The following is a 6,667-nucleotide window of genomic DNA, read 5'->3' on the forward strand; positions in this document are numbered from 1 at the left end:
CAACCCGTGCATTCGCACGGGCTAGTGTGTATTTTGTATGGATTTTTGTGTTTGATTCCAAAAGTTTATTTACATTATACATTGTGCTATATCATAGTTTCATTAATGAATTTTGCAAGTTCACACGTAAAAGATTAGATGCCATATTGTTAAAAAAATATATGTGAAAATTTGTCTATATGCAACATATGGTTAATTGTACAAATTGACTATTGTATATTTATAATGTGAGTGTATATCATATTTACTATCAAAGATGGGAAATAATTATTTTACTTCACTCACAGAGGTACATATACATTCAGAGTGACGTCTTAGCAAACCATATATATACGTTTAATACCACTAATGCCTAACTATTAAAAGCCAAACATATAAAGGTATATGCATTAGCATTTTACTCAACAGTAATCTCATTAAAATAACTCAGCAAGAATTATTTTTTGTTTACGCGGCGGTACAACTTAATTCAGTACATAGAACAACGCTACTGCTATGAATAAGAGACCGAGATCTCATGTGACATAGAAAAATATTATACAGAAATTGCATAAACCAATCGAGCGCACTTAAAATTGTTATCTAACGTAATTAATTGTGATGTATAATTAATGAAGATAAATTTGTATTTTGATCATCGGTATAAATGCTACCAGATTCAAAAGCTTTTAGATAAAAATGGAGCAACTATGTATTATTGATATCTTTATGTGCCCGCTCCAAATGTCATTTACCTCGTGATTATTGATTACCATCAATGAGACAGGTTTTGATTGCCTCTGCAAGCAACATGGAAACAAATTAAACAAATAAATATTTTTTAAAGAAAATTAGATATGGAAATAGACTGTCTATATGTATCCTGGAATGTTTACTCGAACACGACGCAACAAATTAATCGTATATGTAGTAAATATAATATAAGTTCATTACTTTCAATTATTAAATTATAGGTAGTAACTTGACATGGCAGTTCAGATATATGCAGTAATCAGTAGGTTAGTACATAACTAACTAATGCAATACTCTAAACATCACCTCTGTTCGAATCCTTCTGTATTTTTTGAGATATGCAATATGCCTCATATGTATTAACATTAAGCAAAATTAATATTTGACCTGAGTACATTATCAAGATGAATAGCAAGCACTAAAATTTGCATGAAACTCTCGGTTTTATCAGCATCACTAACTGAGAAATTAACTTCCACCTCCTGCTTGCAGACCATATCTACCTTCCTTGCTTCCTGCGATCAAACATTCCAACATAATTAAATATGGGCTACTCTTCTCCTGCTTGTATGCATACTTATTTACGTGCTTAAAATTGAAATATAGAATCACTGCTTTGTATTCAACTGAAACCTTGTCGAAGTGTGATTTTCTTCATGGGAAGTCCGGAATAGGACTACTCTGTGACGACAACCTTGCCACTGCTCGATGTTGCCTTTTCCCTCAGTTCCATCCTTGCCGCTAGACATCGTCAAGGCTGGCGGTGTGCCAGTGACGTTCAAGTCCACCTCATTAGCCAGCCTCTTCTTCCAATTTCCAGGACAATAACATCCATATATCGCTGCATCTTTTTATTTTGTTCACCATCCATGACTCCATGTGTCGTATTGATATCGTGAGAATAGTCCATATATAATACAATGCCATGGGGGCGACATGCATCCTGTTTGTATTAGGATCTACCTCACAGCCCGTTAAGATAGTTTTCAACCATGAGACTATTAATCGTAGAGCATCCTGCTGGTTAACAATGTTACTCTCGCCTAGAATATAAGTAATGGAACTAACAATAATCAGAATACATTCATGCATCCACCCTATACCAACTATAAGCTTTGTTTCAAAAGTTAAAAATGTTTACTTTTATGAAAGAGAACAAAGGCTTTGGAAATAAAAAATATTAGAGTATCGTTAATTAGTTGGCGGCCCATCGGCTCTCCTTGCTTTGTTCGTGTAGGGCATGCTTGCAATTTCCGTAGTCCTACTTTTTCACTTCGATCAACATGGTTTGCCTGGGATGGACCTGTTATGACCTAGATCAGCAATGTCTATTTAATATCTGTGATTATGGAAATACAATAAAAATTACAAAAGGTAGCAAATAGAAAGCCGGTCGGATTGATTGAAGATACAAACAGACCTGGGTATTAATCGATGCATGCACATCAACTTCAAACGGCCATTAATTAGTACAGTAGAAATCTAGATGTGGCGGCGTGATCAGCTGGATCGGTGGCACAACTTCCACGTGGTGTTGCATGCCTTCGTGGCGGCCACGTACTGCGGCCGTGTATAGGATGAAAATCGATACATACTTTTGCCAATACGTGAGGAAAAAAATGGCAGCCAGAAAATTGCCAACATAAGGCGATGAAGGGCTAGGATAGGACACGACGTGCTGTTGTAGATCGAAGCATGTATTGGCGCACATCTACAGGGATGATGAATACTAAGAATACTAGGCCTGCAAGGGTTCCTTTTTTCTGGTTTTTTTGGAATTTTTTTACCGTTGTTGTTTGAATAACGCGTGTGCACGGTAGTTTTCTAAAATGTGATTGATCATATTTTTTTGCTTGGTCGGTCTTTTAAGCACGTTTGATTTTGTTGTCGTATGTGCCCTTGTCTATTCACGTGTGTACGGCACATCCTACAAGAGAGAGTTCCTCCTTTTTTTTTTAAATTTGATTGACTGTACGTGCCTGTTCCAGAGTTATCTAGGTCAGGTGCACGCCACGCGCCGCTGCATGTCGCCACGTCTGCCTCACATGCAGTTGACCAACAATTCCATCGGTGACCCGTTGTCTTCTAGAATTTGCTGGGATTTTGTCTCCTTCAAATTTGTCTCTCTCCTGTATTTCCTTCCTTCGACGCGTCCATGGGCATGCATGTCTGCGCCATGCATCTCGCCACGTTTGCCTGCTGGGCTTTTTTCGTGGATTCTATTTTTATTTTTTCTCTTCTTTTAGTTGCCTATAAGTACCTGTTTGCTTCCTGTTCCTTTGGTTTGGGCTACTCCGCTGCCGGCGGCCTTGTCCTGATTGGCTTGGACGAACTCGGCGCCTTTCATTGCCGCAGCGGAGCGAGATCGCCAGGCTCGCGTTGCCCGCCGACGTGACGGCGAAGCGGCCGGCAAGGGGTGGAAGCGGTGCAAGGCGTGCACGAGGAGTTCGATTGGCGTGGACGAACTCGGCGCCTTCGTCGCCGTAGCGGAGCGAGATCGTCAGGCCTGTGCTGCCCGTCGGCGCGACGGCGAAGGTGCCGGAAAGGAGGTGGAAGCGGCCCAAGGCGCGTGCGAAGGACGACGCGCGCTGTTCGACCGGCCGGAGGCTTGCGCAGGAGGACGCCATTCTGGCTGTAGCCCATGGTAATCCGCCGCAGGTTCCATGGCGTCAGGTGGTCGGTGTCCGGCTCCGGCGGCAGTGAGTTCTCCGGCGGCAGTGAGTTCTTTTGTTCCTCGTTAGTATTGCTCTCTCTTCGCCCCACTCCAGCTCCGGCCCCTTGGCTGCGGCCTCCTGCGACTTGCGAGGTGTTCTATCGATTGACCAAACCCAAACCGAGCCAGGTCTGAGCATGGATGATGGACATGCATGTACTTTCCTTCCTCAAGTAGTCCTCCTCCTCGGCGTCCTCCGCGGGCGTCCACGATGCCGGCCGCCACAGCCGGGACTACGTCGAGCGCGGCCCCCCAACGGGGACTTCTACACGGGGCAGTGGCGCGGCGGCGTGCCGCACGGCGACGGGAAGTACCTGTGGACGGACTGGTGCATGTACGAGGGGGAGTGGTGGCACGGCAAGGCCACGGGCCGGGGCAAGTTCTCCTGGCTGTCAGGCGCCACCTACTGGGCGAGTTCAAGGACGGCTTCATGGACGGCGACGACACCTGCACCATCGCCGCCGGGGACCCATACAATGCCTCCTGGTCCATGGACCTCCAGGATGGCGACAACAGGAAGAGCTACGCCAACGGCGACCAATACGACGGCGACTCGCGCTCCGGGCTGCAGGACGGCGCCGGCCGCTACATCTGGCACAACGGGACCGAGTACAGGGGAAGTGGCGGGCCAGCCTCATCGACGGCTGCGGCGCGCTCGCCTGGGCCGACGACAACCGCTATGACGACGGCTTGGAGGACGGCTGCCCGCGCGGCCAGGGCACCTTCCGATGGGCCGACGGCACCGTCTACGTCGGCTTCTGGAAGCGAGACGGCCTGAGCGGCATTGTCCAGCAGAAGGGCGTCTACCAGTACCACCCGTCTCCGGCGGCGGCGTCCCCGACAGCGCGCGACCCCCGCGATGGCTTCGCGAGGGAACTGCCGGGGTTCACGTCGGCGCCACCGAGTCCACGCCGCTGCAGAGGCCGCTCAACAGTTCGGGTAACCGGACGGCCAATGGGCGGGCGAGCTCCGTGTCCGGGATGAGCAATTGCTCCGTCGGCGACCCGAAGTACGACAAGATTTGCATCTGGGAGTCGGACGGCGACATCACCTGTGACATTGTGGACGGGGCCGCTCTGTTGGACGACGCGCGGAGGAGCGTGAGGATGCAGGACGGCGGGGAGAGCGCGGCGCTTCTGCCTCCGCCGTCCCAGGCGCCGCGCATTGCCAAGTCAAGTGGGTGTCCCCGTCGCTGGCGAAGCAACAGGGAGACCATCGTCAAGGGACACAAGCACTACGAGCTCATGCTGAACTTGCAGCTCGGGATCAGGTGGGTTGCTTCTGTCATCTTCCTTCGTTAGCGAGTCTGAAACTCTAAATTACGAAGATTTTGGAACTTTTGGTTGTGGAATTCGATCAATCAGAGAAATTTGCATTTGCTTTCAGTACCTCTGCTTCACGCAGAGTTATAGGAATATAGACAAGACTGAAATATGTGTTCATGAAGCCTATAGACGCTAACCAATATTCTTATGGCCCATGGTCCTATGTAAAGTATTCCAATACATTTCCACAAATCAGTTTTATATTCTTCACGTAACACATGTTCATGTCCAATCAGGGATGGATTGAAGTGGTGCTGGGACATGTATAGAGAAGGAGCCCACCTGTATGGACAAGTTTTGAATTGGGATGTGCTGTTTCCTACCTGGTGGTGTAGACGTTAGATGAGGGATCTCCATATAAGTAGAATGTCACACATATGAATGTTGCATCTGCGATGATTCATAGAAAACAAGCCAAGAGAACGATTCATCAGTTGCATATCTTTTTTTATGTTCTACATGTTATTCCTTTCTCTTTAAGTTGGTCTGCTGTTCAAAAAAAAACTGAGAATGTAATTATATGAGTAGCGTAGTTAAGTGTGTTCAAGAAGTATACATAGAAAAAAATAGACTGCTAGGCGTAAAAACTCGAGCTGGCTACAAAGGTACGCACATGCAGAACGTACAACAAATTTTCAGAAACTATATCAAAACAAACACATACTGAACCAATGGGTGCGGCGTGCCGCCGCACATGCTTCAGTGGATCGACTTGAATAGGTTGGCTTGTGATGATATGTCGCTTAGGACCAGCAGCGATGGTTTGATTCAGATCTTCAGATGTAAAGTTTACTACAACTACAACATGATCAATATCTTAGGTCTAAGGAGAGAACAGGAGCTTCATACTTCCACTATCACTACATGTTGTAGACCACTTAAGTATGTATCTACTAGATGTATCTTTTTTTTATGAACTACTCTGCCATGAATCAAGTCTTGGGACAACTTATCAAATATTTTAAAAAAACTAAATATCTTATCAATCCATATGGCGCGGCGTGCCGCTGCGCACTACTCGCTAGTATTATTATATATAGAAGCATAGGAGGATTAGGATAGATGGCGACAAACGTATGTGAGATGGACTCTCACTTTAAAAAAAATCAGTGGACTCTCACCTTTTTTTAAATGAATGGACTCTCACCGGATACATGCGTGCTGGCCGGATGAACTTTTTTAACGTGAGAATTGAGTTGGGATTTTTTATTCAAAAGTTGGGTGTTTGTTACCTGTAGACTAAGCCTGTTTTTCACCACGTAAATCCTAGGGTGCTTTGGTAGAGCAACTACTTGGATTGACATGGAAATTTCTTGGGAGTTGGGAAAAATATAGATGGGTCGATCTACACCGTAATAAGTCGGCCCCACCAAATTAATGGCTCCTAATTATTAATTAACGTGGTAATTTCTTGGGAGTCTGTAATTAGTATAGGTATAGATTACAATCACGATGAACAAGATGCATAGGATAGAACTTCTGGTGAAATTCCAACTTCAACCGCTTATAGTTCCAATACCTCGTATCATCACATAGCCTATACCATGTCATTGCATCCCCCTTCAAAGATAAAGGGAAGACCTTCCTTTTGACAACATCATCGGGAATACCTGCAAGCTTAAATAATCCACAAACTTCATCCACAAAGATAAGGTGTAAGTCGGGATGCAATGTTCCGTCTCCTGCAAAAGAATTAGCTAGCAGCTTCTCTATCATACCCGAAGGAATCTCAAAGTGAATATTTTCATAAGGTTCAATAGATTGAGGATCATCTATTGGCTCTTCTGGTTGGGGTGAAGATACCTCAAACAAGCCCCTCAAAGGATTAGTTTCCATAGTGATAATTAACAAAAAATTTCAACACACTATATAAATGTTTCCTTACCAAGTTCCACTC

The 6,667-nt window shown here is 45.2% G+C and overlaps 1 pseudogene; it reads left to right on the forward strand.

Moving 5' to 3' along the window:
- The first annotated feature begins 3,373 nt into the window (after nt 1-3,373).
- Nucleotides 3,374-5,029, forward strand: LOC123157587 (phosphatidylinositol 4-phosphate 5-kinase 4-like; annotated as a pseudogene).
- The last annotated feature ends 1,638 nt before the right edge of the window (nt 5,030-6,667 follow it).

Source organism: Triticum aestivum, chromosome 7B (genome assembly GCF_018294505.1).
Source record: "Triticum aestivum cultivar Chinese Spring chromosome 7B, IWGSC CS RefSeq v2.1, whole genome shotgun sequence".
In the NCBI taxonomy this organism is placed as follows: Eukaryota; Viridiplantae; Streptophyta; class Magnoliopsida; order Poales; family Poaceae; genus Triticum; species Triticum aestivum.